This window comes from Cavia porcellus, unplaced genomic scaffold (genome assembly GCF_034190915.1).
Source record: "Cavia porcellus strain 051 isolate PalLab524CR breed Dunkin Hartley unplaced genomic scaffold, mCavPor4.1 scaffold_18, whole genome shotgun sequence".
In the NCBI taxonomy this organism is placed as follows: Eukaryota; Metazoa; Chordata; class Mammalia; order Rodentia; family Caviidae; genus Cavia; species Cavia porcellus.
In genome coordinates, this window is record NW_026947501.1 from 43,383,076 (window position 1) to 43,403,971 (window position 20,896).

Genomic DNA, 20,896 nt, shown 5'->3' on the forward strand with positions numbered 1-20,896 from the left:
TAGAATATAGATGTAAACACAAAACACAAACAGATTCCAGAATTTGTGACGTCCCATCCTGTGCTGATTGATGAAGTGGGTGGTAGATGCTGGACACACTGGATGAGGTCTCAGCCTCAGACTCCTGTGACCTGTGAGACCTGCCACATGGGTGTTTCCACACTCCCCTGTCTCAGCCAGAGCCAGAGCATTCAGATCCAAAGGAAAAGAGGCACACACCCAGGGTCCAGTGCTACACCTGCCTCAGGTTGATGCCTGTCTGGAAATAGTAACCAAGCTCTGCTGAAGGCTTGTGATAGGCAGGGACATCAGACAGCAGGCAGAGTAGCAGCAAAGTGGTGCATGGAGGAAAGTCCAGTTCCTGAAGAGGGGGCAATGTCTTTGTTATGGGTGTGAGCCTGGACCATGTGTCTGGTGAAATATTTTATGATAATTTCCATCCAGAGAGAAAAAAAAAGACACAAATATCTGATTCTTGCAGCACTGGTGTTTGCAGGTCCCATGGTTGATTCCTTGGTCTGTGTAGCTTATATTCTGTCCTCTGGTCATATGCTGTCCCTTTAACATTCAGGGCACATGCTGGGTAATCACAGAGCCTTCTCTCAAAACCATGAATAAACAGTCTCACATTTTCATCTCCAGATATTGTATCCATTGCCTGAGTTCTTTGTTATTTAATCTATCAAAAAGTGCTCACTAGAGACACAGTATAATAAAAATTATATGAATTTACAAGTATGTACAAGGTGGCTTTTCCATGGCTGCCTGCTCAGTCAGGTATGGAAGAGCCAGCTGGGCTGTCCTTGTGCTAGGAAGTTGAAGCACTCAGGCAGTGTTTTAAGGTTTGGAGCTCACTGCTGAGTCCGTGACAGTCTGAGTCAGGAGGCTCAATGACCTTCCTCAGAAGGCTGAAGAGTCCATGCTGGAAGCCAGGAGACGACCTCAGAGGTCAAGGTGCACCCTGGGGCTCCTTACAAGGACCAGAAGGGAAACTTCATTCTTCATTTCGCTCCAGATGACTGAAGCGCATTATCATTTCCTTTTCATCCTACCATATCTACCATCCTGTGTGTGGCTGTGACTCTCACTTAGGGTCGGTTTTCTTTTTCAGTAAAATGCTTCAGCCATGCCCCAAGCTGTATCCTAGGCCAGTCGGGGGTCTCTTCTACAAGACGACACGATCAGGTAACTATTACAGTTAACAATTTCAGACTCTACTGAATTTTATTTACATCAATACTGTATCCTACAGAATTTCTTCTGTACTACTAGAATATCTGTCCTTGTCATGGAAAATGGCTTATTTATTCATGAAAACTTATTCTTCTCATGAAGGCTGACACTTGCTTCTGGAAACTTAAGCACTGCGTGAAAAATTGCTAATTGCAGATATATTGTGTTCTTTTTGCTGGAAAAATTATAATACATGCCACTCTACTGAATTAAACTGTTTCAGGTTGAACAGTTTAGTTAAAAACCTGTTTATCAGAGTAAGAACAATTTTTTGAAAATTAAGTAAATGTGCAAATCTCTGTAAAAAACAAAAGTGCAACAATGAGACTTTATTGCACTAAAAGCCAAAGAAGTCACAGTGAGTAGCGTTTAATGAAGAGGGTGGAAACCATGTGATTGGATCTGGATCACAGCTGAGTGAAGGAGTGGCTGTGACCCAGCACTTCCCACAGCACTGCAGTTAAAAATGGTGAAGATATACAGCTTAATAAAACTCACAAAGTGTCATGCACCATTCTACCCCAGAGGAGGGTGACCTGTGGCTAGACCATGAATAGGTATAAACAGAAGGGAGAGAAAAACATGAAAATATGTTATAAAAAAGGCAAAAATGGTAAATCATTATACAGGTAACGAAAATCAGAAAGTATAGAGAAAAGTAATATAAAAGGTTTCATCTCATCCTACCTAAGCAAAAGAAAAGTAATTTTTAATGATAAGATTTGTTCTGGAACTAAAATTATAGTTTTCCATTTAGCCAGTATCAACCTATGAAAATTATTTGAACCTTCAATAGCATGTGAAAAACAGAAAGCACTACCAAAATTATTTGAAATTTTGAGAAATGCCAAGCTAAGAAAATATCCAAAAGAGTAAAATCAAAGATGTGCAACAAGAGTGACAAAATGTAAAAGAAATTTTAACCCATCTATGTGGCTGTATATTTAATGAGTGAGTAATGTAATATCATATCAAATTTTTGTTTAAAACTGATAAAATATATGTATAATTTTTAAAAATGCTTGTGAAATGTATACTATGAGATTTATTTTGTTATTAATGTTCTTGAAGCATATTTTTCCTCTTCATTTCTCTTCTAATTTTTACAAAAACCTCAATTTTTCTGCCTTCTTACTTGCCACAAAATCAGAGTATGTAGAAAGTTCATAGCTTTCATATATTCCATGACACTTATGTAAATTCTCATTTTATATACTGATAAACTACAAAAGAAAAGAAAGTACACATTGTAGTAAAAGACACACAATTCCTAATTGTCACAGCTGAGATGAGCTTGTGGAAGTTCTTCTTCATAAAGCTCTACTGCTTGAACTAGTGTGAAGACAATCTTCTGAAATTGATGGTGAATTTAACCAGCATGCTTAGAAAAATGTTCAGTTACACTAAAGTACACTGTTTTTAACTGAAAAGCTCATTTAATTTAGACACACAGAAACATACTACTAAATACTTTCTGAATAAAAGTGTAAAATGCTACTATAAAATTAAAAACCTGTGGGAACCAGTGCCATGCACAAACCAGCATCAAATGGGAACAGAGAGACCTCAACCTCTCCCCAGGAGTCAGCACCATTTGCAGACCAAGGTTAGAGACAACAAAGCCACACCAGCAAGCAAACCGGTCTGGGAACCAGCACCATGCGTGAGCTGCCACCAAATGTGAACAGACAGATCTCAGCCCCTTCCTGCATGCAGGCTGGCAAACAAGAACACCAACGAACTAACTACTATCCTGCTCACCCTCACCATAAGCCACTGGCTTATCTGGGGAAACACGTTGTGATGATAGCAATGGAGAAGAAATGAAACTGGATGTCTGTGGTGTTTTGGTGTTTCACTGACATGGCAGGTCTAGGGCCAGTGGTTTGATCACAGGTTCAGAGGATAGAGGTACACTGTGTGACATCCGAGGGGTCTCCTTCTGAGGGTTGCAGCCATTGTTGATTCTCTATGGGCCTGTTTTGGAAATCCTATTCTTCTATTGGGTTGGGTTTTATTCTCTTTTGTTTTATTTGATTATGTCAAAACTGATGGCAGGCCAACTCTTTCAAAGACAGGAAGGTGAATTTTGGTATTCATTTTGGATTTAATTGCTTCTTGTGAAATCCTTTATTGCATTAATTATTTGATTTCTATTGTATTCAGTTCTGTTTGATCTTGTCTATATAGAAAGTTATCTACAGTTAGTCTGAAGACATCAAAAGGCATTATGGTAACTATCGTTGATTTCATAGTGTTTTGAAGTTCTTTATCTCTTACACTGGCTTGTTTTGACTGTGTTTTTTTTTCTGTTTTATCTTATTTAGAATAAAAATAAATTAATGAATAGATCTAGCAGTTGAGCTAGTATATATAAAAAATAAATTGGAATTTAATCACAGCCAAAGCACTAAGCAATGATGAGAAAAACCAATCTGCAAATGCACCATTTCTTAAGGAACTAATATTTGTGGTCATGAAATGCAAACTGGCACAACAAGAATCGATTAATACCAGGAAAGAAAATTTGAGGAATTGTTTCTGTTCAGAAAGTCAAAACATAATGAGTTAATCTCACGTGTACAAGATGAAAGTTTGTGCTTGGCTGTTGTAGTACGTTATGTTATCAGACATTATATGTATATCCTTCAAGGTATCCACTCTTGTGAATCTGACCTGACACCATTGCCAGGGAAACTATTCCTAACCGTAACTCTGCATCTGAGTATGAGGACAAATCCAGGAATCAGGCAACATTTTACTAGCAAGTTACTTTTCAGAATAAAAAGATTTCTTGCCACAATGAGGCAGAGACATTTAAACTCAGCAGTAACCACAGCAGCTGTCCTAATAGGAAGCAGCGGCTATGAACAAAATTATGACAAAGTCTCTGGAGGTTTTTGTTTCACATTGGATCCCTCGGGACACCACTTGTAATACTGATAACAGTGATGAACTGTAAGACATGCAAGCTGCAGGCTGCTGCTGATGAAAATAAAGTCTCTCCAGGACACACTGCCACTGAATCAGTCTGAATAGCAACAGCTCTACTGGACACTTTATGGATAAGGAGCCTGGGAGCCTGCCCAGGTTTCTGATGGTACCAGGTCAGGGAGCTACTAAAATGCTCATGGTCCCTGCATGTGGCTGATTCTCCTGGAGACACAACCAGGGAAGCTGGAGCCTGAGTAGCAGTGTTTCTCCAGTCAAATCTGAGAATGAAAAATAAAATAGGAATGTCACCCATGTAATCTAAGTCATATCAATTGTGTTCTCAGTAGAGCTAAGCTGATTAGTGTACACTGAACTTTAATTGCGGTTCTTATTGAAAAGAGAATCTAGTACTGCACATAGAAGCTAACTCTGAGAGTCTACACAGACTCTGCAAACTCTGAGCAGCCAGAAGCACACAATTCCCTCTCTGTCCCTGTGGACCAGCCTGTGCCCTGAGATCATAGCTAATAACTCTGCAGAACAGCAGGGGAACAGGTCTGCAGTCACAGCCCCTCTCCCCGCCCACCTGCCCCTCCTCTAAGTGACTCCTCTGTATCTCTGACAAGAGTCCAGTTCTGCGGGATCTGTCACCTCCACCTCACTAGTGTTTCATGAGGTCAATTCAATAGTGTTTCCCTCATGGCTGGCTGCATTCACAGTTGCATCCCTTCCTCTTTCAACCATCATGCTTCATTGCTGACCCAGAGGCCTGCTGGGAAGCTCACCACAGTCAGGTGCATTATCAGTCACTAAATGAAACAGGAAACACTGAAGAACAGGCAGATGGGCAAAGCCTGGCACAAGTTTCACAGAGGACTCCAGCAATGTGAATTTAGAGAACTGAAAAGAAAGCTCCCTGCCTTAGTTGCTCCCTAATGGGAAAGCATCACTTCTAAATTCCTAGTGTTTGTAGTTCTAGGCCTCAGTTTTCTTTATTGTGGGGCTGTTCACCCTCAAATGGAGGATCTTTAACATAACAACCTATTCATTTTGATACCCAAAGGTCTTGACTGAATCTTTTCAACTATATTGATGAAGATGATTCTATTCTATCAATTACCAGACAAGATTCTGTAGAAAATCGAATGATCCCTGCTAATTAATCATGCTAATATTAACGACTATAGAACAATAGTTCACCTAGAGTTCTAAAAACATAATGATCATAGAAGATTGAACATAACATGTGTAAGCCACATTATATGACATGGGTTTAGTTTTGGGCAATGGCCACAAGTGCCTGAAGACCCTGCAGGAAATGTCTATAGACTAAAGAATCCTGGCATAGATCTACTAAGGCCAGCCCATCCTTCCTATCCCAGAGCTCTGTTAAGAGTAGCCTGAGAGAACCCAGCAGCTCCCCTGCTCACATCTTCAATGGTGTTGAGTGGTTGTCACTGTGGCAGCTGAGACGTGAAATTGCCACAGGTTTACTGGGCTTCTGTTGCCCTGCTTCAGGTTGATCGTGGTTCTGAGATGGTGAGCAAATTCTTCTAAAAGCCTGTGACAGGCAGGGCTTTTGGAAATCAGGTGGAGAAACATTAGAGGGTGTACAACAGGATCTCTAGGTTCTGAGCAGAGGGAAATATTTCTTCCATGCAGTGACAAGGACCACATGTCTGCTGAATATATCATTATGTTTTCTATTGTTAAGGGAGTAAAATCTCCCAAGTAAAATCTCTCAGTTCTTATATTTCTGGTTCACTTTTGTATTGCGTATGAGGCAAGAAATATATTTTTCAGTAAACACTTAATGAATTCAATGAAATCTGCTGGTGCATGCAGGTCCGATAAGTGTTCCCTTGATACTTGCAGAGTGACTATAGTCACATGGCCATAGCATTCAGATCACATGGTGAGTGACCACAGAGTCCTTCTATGGTCAACAAGGATAAACAGTGTCACATCTCTGGACATTGTATCCAGAGCTTGAATTCGTTCCTATTTAACAATTTCAGACTCTAATTAATTTCATTTACATGAGTATTCTATCCTCCACTTCTCGCTGTTATAGTGAAGCTAGCTTGACTAGTCTGACACAAGATGACACTGCATGAATTGCTGTTTTCAAGGACCTTACTCAGAGGGAGGCCTGGAAGGCTGTGTCGGGACAGTAAATTTCTACCCCTGTGACACATTGTTGTGCTAAGAGATCCTAGCTTCTTCCTTTTCATCAAGAGTTGATCACTTTAGCTCCCAATGCTTGTTTGTTTATTTATTTCAGATTTCCCTTTATACAAAAAGAGACAGTGCATTAAGTTATTTATTAACACTTATTTATTACCACTTTTTGCCATATTTGTGTGCTTAACATGTTTTAGAAATTAACTCTATGAATAGCAACCCTTGAAAATACTAACGTTGATACACAAGAAATTAACAATTACTGTAATGTTGACACACAAGAAATTAACAATTACTGCAAAGTTTGAAATAATTAGGAACATTTTATCCCTGGGATGAGGAAGGAGAGAATGGGTTATACAGAAGGTACACAGTCCGTATCTCAATCTGAGATATTTCTGGAAGACAACAGTGCAACCTTAAAGACTGGGTCTCTACAGGGGTTGGAATCAGCAACCATGCAGCCATCTTGCTTGGAAAATTAAACAGTGTACTAGGGATCTTACCTCAACTGTGCCACCTGCATTGTCTCCCCAAAGATTTGACCCTAGTGTTCACACTCAGCTATCATTGGGTTCATGAGACATGTTCAAGTTACACACTCATGAAAATCACATGGCAAGATGCAAAAATAAAGTGAGAAGATACATTTAAGCATGAAATAAAAAGGCTGTTTTCCTTTACAATTCTCAAGACCAAAGGTAGCGTGCTGGGCATTTGCCTGAGCAATAGAGAAAGATCCCAAGCTAGGTTCAATGAAATAGTGAATGACTCTAAGTGATAGAAAAGAAGAGCAGTGAGAGTTCTAAATTTCCACCTGCAGATCCATTTAAAGGTAGGGGCCAAAAATTGTAAATATTCTGCCTCATGTTTTAAAAATGATAGCAGACTCTTAATCCAAACAGTTCTGTATATTTCTGGTGATTTCTGAGAAGAATCAATAAATTGAAAGCCGCTATTCCAAAACTGTCACTAAGCCAAGATATTCTAGATAATCATAGACGATAAAAAGAACCTTGAAATTCACAAGATGTGTTATTTAATATTTTTTAATTACGCTCTTGCTGGTGCACTGAGACTCCCCTTCAAAAAGCATCTATACTGTAAAAGGAAGATTTTGTCATTCTGGAAAAGGGAGAAGTACGGGAAACATAAAACACAAATCACTTAATGTAAATCGGGGAAAGAGAATAAACAGGGATAATTTTTAAGGCAGAATATTCTTAGGTTAGTGAAAAAATACAGCACCATATGAAAATGCTGCATGTGTGTCACTCCACATTTGTTTATCCTGGTGAAATGTACACCACCAAGGGGAAACCTTCATGTGAACTATGGATTTTGCATGTGTATCATCTTAATTGTTTGGAAAAAATTGCAATCAGAAATTGATTGCAGATTGCATAACCATGTGGGCAGGGTTTTAGGGGCCACCTCTATATTTTAAATTATTCTATAGCCTTAAATTTACTCTAAATTGAAGCAACTCATTAAAAATTCTTCCTTACAACCCATAGAAGGGCTTCTTCTGTGCTGTCTGAATCCAAAACAATGCCATAAGCCACACTGCTCCGAGGTGCTCATCTGTGTCCTTCCTGAAACCAGGACACTGTCATGTCTGTGCTGCTGGAGCAGCAAAAACCTAAAGAGATTTAAGGTGTAAAGAAGAATCATGGACCCTTCTTCTAAAGCCTCAAAGGAATTTCCATCAGAGAACTGCTCTAGGCAGTTGGACACAGTGGGGGTGGCTGCTGGGGCAGCTCAGCCTCACACTTCTGATTCCCTGGCTATTTGTTGTTATGGCTTGTATCACTGTGGGAGAGGTATACCAACCTTGCTGACAGTAATAAGTTGCAAAGTCTTCAGGCTGCAGGCTGCTGATGGTAAGAGTGTAATCTGTTCCAGACCCACTGCCGCTGAACCTCGAAGGGACTCCAGACTCCAAACTGTACCATAGATCAGCAGTTTTGCAGCTTTCGGAGCTGATTTATGTTGGTACCAGTTTAAACCAGTATCAACATCCTCACTGGCCTTGCAAGTGATGGAGACCTTGTCTCCTATAGATGCAGATAAAGAGGAGCCTGAGTCATTTGGATGTCACATCTGGCACCTGAGATTAGAAACATAACAAATATTACCACAATCAGGCTAAAGCAGGGGCTCCCTGAGGAGCCAGTCAACTCTAAATCACTAGAATAAACTTTCCTCACCATGGAACCACAGCAGCAGGAGCCTCAGGAGCTGAGTAAGCATCCTCATGTCCATGCTGTGTCCTGACTGGAATTGACTACAGCATGGTATTTGATGGCCTTTTAAGCAGCTGGTTGTGCCCTATGCACATGCAAATCAGCAGGGTCAGGGCAGGGTTGTGCACAGGTGCAGAGCTGACTATTTTCAGAAGTAGCTGTGGTTTTCTGGGGTCCCCTTCCAGGTTAGAGTGTCACAGATTTCCAGCAGAGAACATCGTTATCCCTTCTGCCAGAGCATAATCAGGTCGCTCTCCCATGAGTACAGTGAACTGCTCTTCTCCTTTTGCCTCATTGCACACTTCGCATTTCTGAATAGAGATCAGTTCTGTATGTTCTGTTCCCTTCGTCTCTGAATGCACAAGGTTACTTCATCCCTATTTCACTCAAGGCTGCCCACATTCAGAGATGTGTACCTTGTTCTCTCTCACCTGTAGCACCGCTGACCCACAGTTCTCCTTGTAACAATCCTTCCGGAAGGTATATCCTTCTTAATCAGGTGTATTACCAAAGATAAAGGAAAACAGGAAATATTGGGGAATTGCCAGATCAGAAGTCCTGGCCCACTGAGCTCAGAGAACTCTATCTATGAGATAATAGAGCTGGACAGAGAGCTCCCTGCCTTAGAAGCTCCCTATTTGGAAAGCATCAGTTCTACATCCTACTGTTTCTAGTGCTTTGTTTACTGTAGGGTCACTTGCCATCTTGTGGAAGATCTTTAATGTCCACCCTATTCATTTATTTATTTTAAAGAGAATTTTTAAAAAAGGAGAAAATAACAAAAGAAATCAAAAGAGAACAATGTAAGCAACACAGCACTTCACACAAGAAAACTGGATGTCTACAGTAGCTACCATAATGTCTCATTTTTCTGAGAGTTGAGCATACCTTCACACACAATAAAATCAAACACAACAAAATAGTATAAAACCATTCAAGAGAATGAAGTATTACAGGGCATTCAAATCCAAATTAACAAAGGCTCCTATAATGTCTCATTGTCTTTAAAAATTGTTTATACTATAACATATATTAAAATCCAGTGAGACACAGCATGATAAAACCAATGGAAACAGAAGAACAAAAACATGGTAAGACTTCGAAGCAAGATGATATTAAATCAGCAATGGCTGCCATAATGTCTTGTTATCTTCAAGTAGCTGTTCATGTCATCACAAAAAATAAAATCAAACAACACAGAATAAAACCATTGCAACCAATGAATGAAAACAATATAAGACTTGAAAGCAATATAATGGGAAATCATAATTACTATAAAATCTTATGCATTCTTACCATTTCTTATACTCTGGAGACTATACGGTATTTTCACATGTGAATTTGATTTATTTCACTTATTGGTAAGGTCTCAAGTTGCATCCATTTATATATAAATATCTCAGTGTGACCATTCTTTATAGCTGAATAGTACTCCACTGTATAAAATACCAATCTTTTTAAAGCGTTACTCAATTGATGGGCACTTAGATTATTTCTAGGATCTGGCTATTACAAATTGTGCTGCTTTAAACATGAGTGCAAATATATCACTGTGGTATGATATTTACAGTTCTTCTGGGAACATGCCCAGAAGTGGAAGAGCTGGGTCAAATGGGATTTTCAGTCCCAGATTTTTGAGAAATCTCCAGACTGACCTCCACAGTGGTTGCACCAGGCTACACTCCCACTAACAGTGCTGAAGAATTTCTTTTTCCCTGCAGCCTCTCCAGCATTTGTTCTGGTAGTTTTCTTTATCCTGGCCATTCTTGAGTGAGATAGAATCTCAGAATGATTTTAAATTGCATTTCTCTAATGACTAATGATGATGAACATTTTTTCATGTATTTATTTGCCATTTGTGTTTCTTCGTCTGAGAACTGTTTATTTATCTCTGATGCACATTTTTGGAATGGGCCTTTGAATTTTGGGGGTCTGATTTTTTTTTTTAATTCTTTATATGTTCTATACAGAAATATTTTGTCTGAGGGACAATTCACTAAGATTTTTCCCAATTTATGGGTTTTCTTTTCACTATGCTGGAGATTTCTTTCAACATGAAGAAACTCTTTAGTAAAACATGATCCCAGTTATTGATTCTGGGAAGTATTTCCCATGAAGTTTGACTCTATTTCATGAATTTTTTACCCATGCCTATGTCTTCAAGATTTTTACCTATTTTGTCTTCAAACAGATTTATTATTTCTGTTTTAATATTCATATCTTTGATCCATTAGACTTTGGTTTACTACGTGGTGTTAGGCATGGGTCTATTTTTAGTTTTTGGCATAAGGAGAGTCAGTTTTTCCAGAACCATTTATTAAAGAAATTATCTTTATTACATTGAATGTGTTTGGCTGCTCTATCCAAGATAAGGTGGCTGAGTGTGTTTGTAATTGTAGTTGTAGCTTCTCATCTATTCCATTGATCTTCAGGTCTATTTTTATTCCAGTACCATGTTGATTTTATTACAGTAGCTTTTTAGTATAACTTAAAATCAGGAATTGTGATGCCTCCTGACTTGCCTTTGTGGCTTAGATTTGCCTTTGCTATTCTAGGTTTCATCTCACTCCAGATAAATTTTAGGAGTGATTTCTCTAGATCTCTGAAGTATGCTAATGGTATTTTATTGGAATTGCATTAAACCTATATAATAGTTATGAGAGAATGGCTATTTTCACAATATTTATTCTTCTTATCCATGAACAAGCGATGTCTTTCCATTTTCTGAGGTCCTCTTTGATTTCTTTTTTCAGGGTATATTAATTTTCCCTGAATAGACCTTTTGCTTCTTTTGTTAGATTGATTCCTAAGTATTTCGTTTTTTTGGATGTTATTGTGAAGGGTGTGGCTTCTCTTATTTCTCTCTCAGTAATTTTGTTGCTAGTGTTTAGGAATGTTATTGATTTTTGAGTGACTGTATCCAGCTGCATTACTGAATTTATTTATTATGTCTAGGAATCTTTCAATAGAGTTTTGAGGGTATTCTATGTAGAGTACCATGTCATCTGCAAATAATGATTATTTACCTTCTTTTTTTCCCATCCTTAGACCTTTCATCTCTCTCTTTTGTCTAATTGCTCTAGCTATTATTTCCAGTGCTATGTTGAATAGGAGTGGTGATAATGTACACCCTTTTCTTGTGCCTGATTTTAGGGTAAATGTTTTCAGTTTTGATCATTTAGTATGATACTGGCTGTTGGTTTGTCATAGATGGCTTTTATCATATTGAGGTAAAGACCATCTGTCCAATTCTCTGTAGGTTCTTTTCATGAAAATATGTTAGGCCTTATCAAAATCTTTTTATGTATGTATAGAAATGTTATTGCATTTCCATGTGTTTGTGAGGCTTTTGCAGTTTCTTTTATCATTAATTTCTAATTTCATGGCATTATGATCCGATAACATGCATTGGATAATTTCAATTCTTTTGCAATTACTTAAGTATGTTCTGTAGTCTATTAGATGGTCTGTTTTAGAGAATGTCCCATGTGCTGCTGAGAACAATGTATATTCTGATGTTGTTGGATGGAACACTATGTATACATCTATCAAGTCCATTTGTTCAAAGGTGTGATTCAGTTCTGCTATTTCTTTGCTGAAATAACAGTGAAGGAAAGGATCTGTCTGATCTGTTCCTATGTGTCAACAGCATGTTAAAGTCTCTGGTTATAATTGTGTTATTGCTTATTTGATTTTTCATTTCTGTTAATATTTGTTTTGTATAGCTGGGTGCTCCTGAATTTGGTGCATATATATTTAAGATTGTTACCTCTTCCTCTTGAAATTTTCCCTTAACTAGTATGTAGTAACCTTTTTTATCTCTTTGGATCATTCTTGGTTTGAAGTTCCCATTGTCTGCAACCAGAACAGCTACTCCTGCTTTGTTTGTTTGTTTGTTTGTTTCCTGTTGCATGGAACATTGTTTTCCATTCTATGAGTTCCCTTTTGGTTTAGATAGGTTTCTTGTAAACAGTATATGGTTGGATGTTTTTTCTTGATCCATTCTGCGAGTATGTTTCTTTTAATTGAGGTCATTTAAATTCAAGGTTAAAATTGTTATATATTGGTGTATTTTTGACATTTATCTTTCTACTCTTGCTTCTTTACCTTTCTACTGTGTTTAACTGTGTGCCTTATTTGGTGTTTTTTTCATACGTCTATCTAGAAATTTTTCAATATTCTTTTTAGGGTTTTTTGGTGATCATGAAGTTCTTCAGCTACTCTTTGCTATGGAAGTATCTTATTTATCCATCCATTTTGAAGGGTACCTCACTCTGGGATGGAAGTCATTTTCCTTTAGGATCTGAAATACTTCACTCCATGCTCTTCTTGACTTCATTGTTTGTGCTGAGAAGTATGTCATGGCTCTGAGAGGCTTTCCTTTACAGATAATCTGCCTCTTCTTTCTAGCAGCTTCTGTTAATCTCTTCTTATGTTGGATTTCTGGAATGCTGATTATTATATGTCTGGGTGTACTTTTATTATTTTGTTTATAGTTATTTCGAGTTCTACACACTTCACTGATCTCTATGTCAGTTTCCATTTTAATGTTTGGGAAATTTTCAGCTACTACTTCTGTAAATAGCCTCTTGATCCTATTTATGTTGTCAAATTCCTTTTTGTTTTTACCTATCAATCTTATGTTGTTTTTCTTTGCATCATATTGCAGCTGTTAAATGGTTATTTTCTGGTTCCTTGTTTTGTTTTTTTTTTAATCTTTCCTTTCCTGTTCACTAAAGGAAATCTTGTATTCAAGGTCTGAAATTCTACCTTCACTTTTGCTGAATTGGTTTTGCCAATTTTCAATGGGCTTTTGGATTTCCTGGATATCACCTTCAATTTGCTTCATTCATTGTGTTTGTTTCTTATATAGTTCATTCAGGGTTGCCATCTTTTTACATTGTTCCTCTAATTATTAACTATGTCTTCTTTAGATGTGTTCAGCATTTCTTTCATTACATTTACCATTTCTTCTTTTACCTGGGAGATTATTTCCAATTTGAGTTTTTTCATCACTTCCCATATTTCTTTCTTTATTTCAGTTGTTATCATTTCAGGCATTTCAGGTGTATGGCTTATATTTTCTTTATTTACTTGACTCCTGGTCTTGATTGGGATGGGTTGGAGGTTTGAGAGTACATTTTGGTCTTTCATTTTGTCATTTTCCTACATTATGGGTTTCAAGTGATTTTGGCAAGCATCATACAGGCATGCCGGAAATCACCTCCCATGTCCTCGACCCCTGGGACTGAATAGAGTTTGGTGGACATGGCCCAGTCAGGCCTGAGGGACCTCCCATGCCTCTTCTGGTTGTCTAGGATGCTGGGCAGCATCCTAACAGCTTGGGGCAATAGCCCAAAGCTTTCCCTGAGCTCAAGTGCATGGGAAATCATCTTGCTTGCCCTCAACTCCCTGGGCTCAATGGAGCTGGCTAGGCATAGCCCAGTGAGGCCCATGGACCCTCCAGTGCCTCATCCTCAACCTATTTATTTTGGAACCCTAAAGCTTTGACTACAGTTTTTGCCAGTATTCATGAACCTGATGTTATTCTGCCCATCACTACACACAATTCTTTAGAAAACTTAATTGATTACAATTCTTAATAAATCATGCAACTACTAAGGATAAAATATTAATAGTTCACCTGGGCATTCTGAAAAGATAATGGCCACAGGTTAGTTAAAGTCTAGTATGTGAACTGAAATGACAAAGACATAGTTTTGGTAAAGAGGAAGAGGCCTATTATACCATGCAGTGTGCAGTGCTAGGAAATATTTTGAAGCTCAGGGCTCTTGGTCCAGACCCTAACCCCAGCCCTATCTTCTCTATCCCAGATCCCCTGCTAGAGTAGGCCCTGAGAAACCCAACATCTACATTGCTTACACACTCAGAACTTTAAAGGTTTCAATTATGCAGTTGAAACATGGGAAGACCCCAGAAGCACTGGGTTCCTGCAAATCACCCTCTACGTCTTTCTCCTTAGTTGCTGTACGAGATGTGAAGAATGAATTTTAACCAGCCTGGAAACTCAGGTACATCCATGCTTTCAACAAAATTTCCTTCCTTGAAAGGAATATAGATCAGTTGATTCTTTTATGACAGTTTCAAGGTCTGTCAGTCAACAACTGCACTGGGTTTTTATTGTTAACAGTGTACTTCAAGGATAGATGGATAAAAATGTTTCTGTTGGACACAGCAATGCTAGATTTGCCATGAGCTTGGTTGGTGGTACACTGGTGACTCTGCTGTACTAGGTGTTATTAACTCACAAGTAACTCATTCTAGAAGGTATCCAAGAGGATAGATGATCTCCAAAAGAAGTTTGCTCACTGCCTCTGGCTTGAGATCAACCTGAGGCATGTGCAGCACTGTGCCATGGACCGGAGGCTCTTGCCCTCTGAGTCCTGGTGCTTGGCTGACGTTGAGACAGGAACATGATGAGGCAATGACAAGGTCAAATAGATGCAGGGGTCTGAAGTCCAGACCCTGTGTATTATGCACAGCATCTTCCTTTCACCTGCTCAGCCAGTGTGATTCTTGCTGGGGAGACTGTGAGTGGGAGGTCACCGATTCTGGGACATGTTTGTATTTTGTTTTCATCTTTGATTTTCATAAAGTATTAACTGAGAAATTTTATACCCAGAATATGTTTGTTGTTATGTTTATTGGTGTAGGAACCAAAATTTCATGATAGATCATAAATATTAAAAGTCACTTTGGAACCCAGTATGGACTTCAGTACTTTGAACTCAGAGGCAATTGCCCTGCCTCAGCCTATCAAATACTAGAATTGTGCACTGTCGTGACCAACTGAAAAAAAAAAAAAAAAACTGTTAAAGCACTTAATAGTCTCCATACAATCTCCTGGTCTTTTCAGGTCCTATGATTGTGCTGTGGTGGTGCTATGGCTTGCAGCTTGGATTCAGTCATGAGGCCATGTGGTATCTATGTACCAATCAGGGCCTATGCTGAGCACAGAAACCTTCCCTGGTCACCATGGAGACACAGCTTCTCATCTCCACCTCTCTGTGGGCAGTGCTTGATGCAGAAGCAGGGAGAGCCAGTGCTTAGAAGGACACAGAGGAGCTAATGAGTGACTTCAGCTGGGCTTCCAGTACCACGACTGGACTTTTCATTACATTGTGGTAGCAGAAGCAGCTCTTGATGTGCACATGTTGATTTATGGTACTTGATGTGCCATAAATAAAGAAAACAATGATTCAGAACATAGGCCAATGGCACACACACACACACACACACACACATACAAAATAAAGTTCTTCCTCACCATTCTCTAACATTTGGGCTTTACAGCCATGACATCTCCAATTTCTCCTGTGTGATGTTCTTCAATTTATACTCCCCTGTGCAGAACATGAGATTGTCCATCAAGTTGTCCATCAGCTTGTTGTCACTGTGATAAGTGCCTGAGAAAATCAAGTGAAGATAAGAAACTGTGGATTTTGGCTCATGGGTCAGAAGTGTCAGTCCATGGTCACTTGACAGCCTCACTTTGATACTATGGAGTTGACCAATATCAGAAGAGGAGTATAAGGGAGAGCATAGGATGAGTATGTTTAAGTCAAGGGGGATAACTGTGAGGGAAAGTAACGGGAATGTGTCATTTATTATAATGTTCTAAAATTTAAGTATTTAACATATTTTGGATTATGTTCCTTATAGATCGGTCATATGATCATTTTTCAAGAAGATTTAATTACACATATCTTGAAATATCATGCATTGAATACATACACAAGAAATAAAGTACTCAGAAAAGGTCAAATTACAAGGAATATAATATTAATAGTTGAGATTAACTGTGTAGCAAAAGATAGTCATGTTGAAATCTGAGGATCATCAGGCCACATGAACGCTACTGCCCTAGCTTCCACAGTAAGTACTGGAATCACATGTGCAGATTATCTTACAGAAATTAATAGATGGATGAATAAGAATGTTAATAAACTAGAAAATAGGAAAGATTTACCACTGCTGGTTATTATTATGATTGTTTCAATCATTAAACACAATTCAAGCCATTCAAAAAGAGAGGAAAGAGGAAAGACAAAGGATGAAAGGAAGAAAGAAAAGTAGCCATAAAACAAACTCTCATGCAGGTTTCAAAACAAAGTTTGTGTTCAGTGTTTTGCATAACCAGGAGAGTGATGGAGAATACCAGGATACACATGAAAATGGAAATAGCATACGTAATAAGGGAAATTGTAAGAATTAGTCTAGAAGTTGTGCTCATATATATATAAACAATAAAATTACATATAATCTCAGCCAAAATGCTGAAAAGTGATAAACAAAACTGTAAATGCACCAGTTTTCATAAGCTAACATTTACTGTAATAGCAATGAAAACCAGCACTAGAGGGAATCAAATTAACACCAGGAAGAAGAATTAGAGGAATTGTGTCTGTTTAGAAAACCAAAACACCATAAGTTAATTTCACGTGCATAAGAAGAAAGTTTGTTCTTGGCTGTTGTACTGCCTCTTATAGGATATAAAATGTACATCTTTCTAGGAATCCACTGATATGAGTCTCATCTGATGTTAGTAGCAGGGAAACAATTTCTAAACATAGCTATGCACCTGAGTGTGAGGACAAATCCAAGAATCAGTCAAAATATCAGCAAGTTACTGTTCAGAAACACAAGGTAGTCACACTAAGGCAGAAACATTTAAACTGAGCAGGAACCACAGCAGCTGTCGGTAAAGTAAGAGGCTGCTATGAGCAAAATCATGACAAATAATCAGGGAGGTTTTTGTTTCATATTGGATCCATGTGGGACACCCTCTGTAATACTGGTACAGTGATAAATGTCAACATCCTCAGACTGCAGGCTGCTAATGCTGAGAGTGAAGTCTTTTGCTGAGTCACTGCCAATGAACCAGACTGAGACACCAGTCGAACACATCATAGATGAGGATCCTGGGAGCCTGCCCAGTTTTTTGCTGGAACCAGACTAAGGAGATGCTAAACTCTCACTGGCCCAGCAAGTGACAGTGACTGTTTCTCCTGGAGACACAGCCAGGGAGGCTGGAGTTTGGGTCATCAGGCTTCCGCCAGTGGAATCTGAGACTGAAAAATAAAATAGAAAAATCTTCCATGTAATCTAAGTCATACCAATAGTCTTCCCAATTTAGCTAAGCTGACTGCTCTACTTGGAACTTGAATTATGATGTGTATTGAACATACAATGTACTACTGAACAAAGAAGCTAGCACTAAGCGTTTTCACAGATTGCAAAAAATATTACAAGTAACCCCCACCTTTGAACCAGAATAACAGGAGATAGAGGAGCCCAGCCAGGCTCCCACCTAGGTCCTCCCTGGTGAAGATCTCCCCAGAGCTCTGGCTCAGACAATGATGTGGGCTCTGAACATCAGGGGGTGTTGAGAGGAGCATGCACAGCAGCATGGGTGAGATGAGCTGAACTTGTAGCTGCAGAAACACTGTGCTCTTCTTTTCCTCACTTGAGCAAGCCAGGTCCAGATGGTCAGGAGAGAAGGCCCTGGGAACAGCCACAGAATAGTATTTCCACTCTGTAGTTAGGGAACATGATCCTGGTGTCTTCCTGTCTTACCAAATCTCTAACCTCAACCACATGGTCTTCAATACAATCCTACTAAGTACAAGATTAAGCCTACACTGATTCTCTCCATCTCAAGTATGATTCATAGTCTCCCTTGGTGCATAATTATGTCTGGTTGAAATAAGGTTTTGTATGAAACTTGTCTTCCAGATACTCTTTTCCTTTGCAGTTTTGCACTCTTTTCCAAAGGCTAATAATGCAGCCTTACCCTTGTGGGAATTGACCAAGGGCGACACACACTTAGGCTCAGTGGTGTAGGTCAGTGGACAACCACAGTTTCACAGACGAGCTGCACTGCATCTCTCCCTCTTCAGCACACTGATTCCATTTCACTGAAATCAGAAATAGAACTTGCTGCGCAGGCCAACAACTATTCCTTGGATGATTCTCTGCATTGTTCAGTTACAACACATCAATCAAAACAAACTTGACTCTTTCACTTGAACAGTCTTGGAAAACTCTCTTTTCACTCCTAATGAATTCTCTAAATACATCACATTCACCAACAAAATATTTCATCTTTCAGAATGGGTAAGTTGGGATGTCAACTTTAATAATTTTTATGGTGAAGGTGCTAGGAAATACAAGACAAAGAAAAGTAATAAAATTCACAAGTTAAAAGACAGAAGGCATAGCCTCACTTGCTTCCAATAACCTCTCTTTAAATAATTCCTATGACGGCACCAAAAATTAGTAGAATAGTAATTTCATTAAAGTCTCTGGGTTCACTGTCAATATGTTCACTATGTCTTGTAAATTAAAAAATATTTAGGGAAATGGAGACATTTTCCATTTCCATTAGGTTAAAAACTTGATATTATTAACATTTAAAGTTTTCAAAAGGTACATATATTTACACAAATGTATTTCTTGCAATGAAACCAAACAATCTACAAATGATTTATTTAAATGGATGAGCAGTCTGTACAATATACAAGAAAAATCAAAGGGCCTAAAATAATCACAAAGTTTTTAAACAGTATAAATTGTATATGAGTGAACTTCTATAGTAACTTTTTTTGATTTCCTATTAACTTGCTTTGAAGTCCTGTAATACTCCCACTATCTTGTTTTGACTGATTAGACTCTGTTCCATGCTGCATGATAGTATCAAGTTTGAGGGTATAGGCAACTAATTTGAAGGCAATAAGATTCACTAAGATGCCCATTCTGGTTTGACTATTGTCTCCTTTGGAAGTCCTGTAATGTGTACAATGCTTAAGTTTTATTGGTCTTGTTCTCTACTGCTTTGTTCAACTTTATAATACCAAATGATATAGACAATTCTTTTTACGGAAACAAGAGGCATTATGGTAACCATTGTTGATAACCTTGTACTCTGTTTTTACATCATGTGCTATGTCTATCCTTGGTTTTGACTGACAGCTTTGTTTTGCCATATTTGACTTTATTCTCTCCCCCCCCCAAAAAAGTAATAAGAACTAAGGAGTAATAAAACCCAAAATGTGTAAATTTTGTTGTAAAAAAAATAGAAGGAAAAAAGTGTTCTAAAAGATACAACAGCAAGTGTCTTTAGGGGTGTTAAATAGCTGACCATATTAATGTTTTTGGTTGGATCATTGAACACAGCTGTTTGCAGTCTCACTGTTTGAATGTCCACTTTGTATGCTTTGATACTGTGACTTGAGCAACTATCTCTAAGATGATAATACGTAATCTATTAACTGGTGATTTCTTACTATTTTTTTTTTGTAGGTCTGTATTACTTGTACCCTTACACCGCTTTGTTTTGTTTTTTCTCTTTTTCCTTTAAATAAAATTTAAAAAAAAGAAAGAAATGGCTATAAAGCTTCACAGTAAAACATTAGCCTTGAATGCACAAACTCCTGAGTTTTATCTTTAGCATTGCAAAACTGGGTAGGGAATTTAAAAAGATCTTCAGTAAGACAGTGAATGGCATCATAGGAATGAAGGTAAATAAACTGAATAAGCAAAAATGTAGAGTCTAGAAAAAATATCCACATATAGCCATTTCTCCAAAGATAGTAAAGTTAATTGTAGATTTATGTGCCACTATTTTCAATACATGGTGAGACACTATAAGAGATGCAAAAAAAATTAAGTTCATGTCAGAAAAAAATTGAGCCATATGGAATCAGAATAAAAATATGAATTAAAGGAATACGTGGTCAACAGGTGTGAGTGCAGGAGATTCAGGAGAAAGTGCAAGAGTCTAACTTAAGCTGGAAAAGAAGGTAAACACATAACGAACACAAATGCACACTCACACAATCACAGGAGAGAAATATTAAAAAGATAGACTGCACTGAAAGTGGCCAAAGAAATTACAGAAGACACAAACAAATGGAAGGACGCCACATGGTCCTGGATTGGAGGGATTAATGCTGCTAAAATGTTCACACCATCCAAAGTGGATTATAGATTCCATGTAATTCAAAATTCCACTGGGAAAATTCCATTGGAATAACAAATTATCCGAATAAGCAACACATTTTCCTGCTGTTCTTTTTAAACAATTTCCTCTTCACCCCATGGACTTTTCAAACTCGAGTCTACCTGTTGTCACTACATATTAGATTTGTGCTTCTCTAGAATTTCATACAAAAAGAAATCACACAGCATTGATTCCCTACTTGCTTGCTACTTTTACACCACATAGTTGCTTGTTAGTTCAATTCATGTTAATCGTGTATCAATAATCGGCTTCTCTT

General features: G+C 38.2%; 1 long non-coding RNA gene across 1 annotated transcript; it reads left to right on the plus strand.

Annotated features, from left to right (window-relative positions):
• Positions 1-988: 988 nt before the first annotated feature.
• Positions 989-19,884, plus strand: LOC134471506 (uncharacterized). The gene is made up of 3 exons (XR_010040957.1): positions 989-1,185; positions 14,581-14,629; positions 15,475-19,884. It is a non-coding gene; the product is annotated as an uncharacterized LOC134471506 (long non-coding RNA).
• Positions 19,885-20,896: the final 1,012 nt, after the last annotated feature.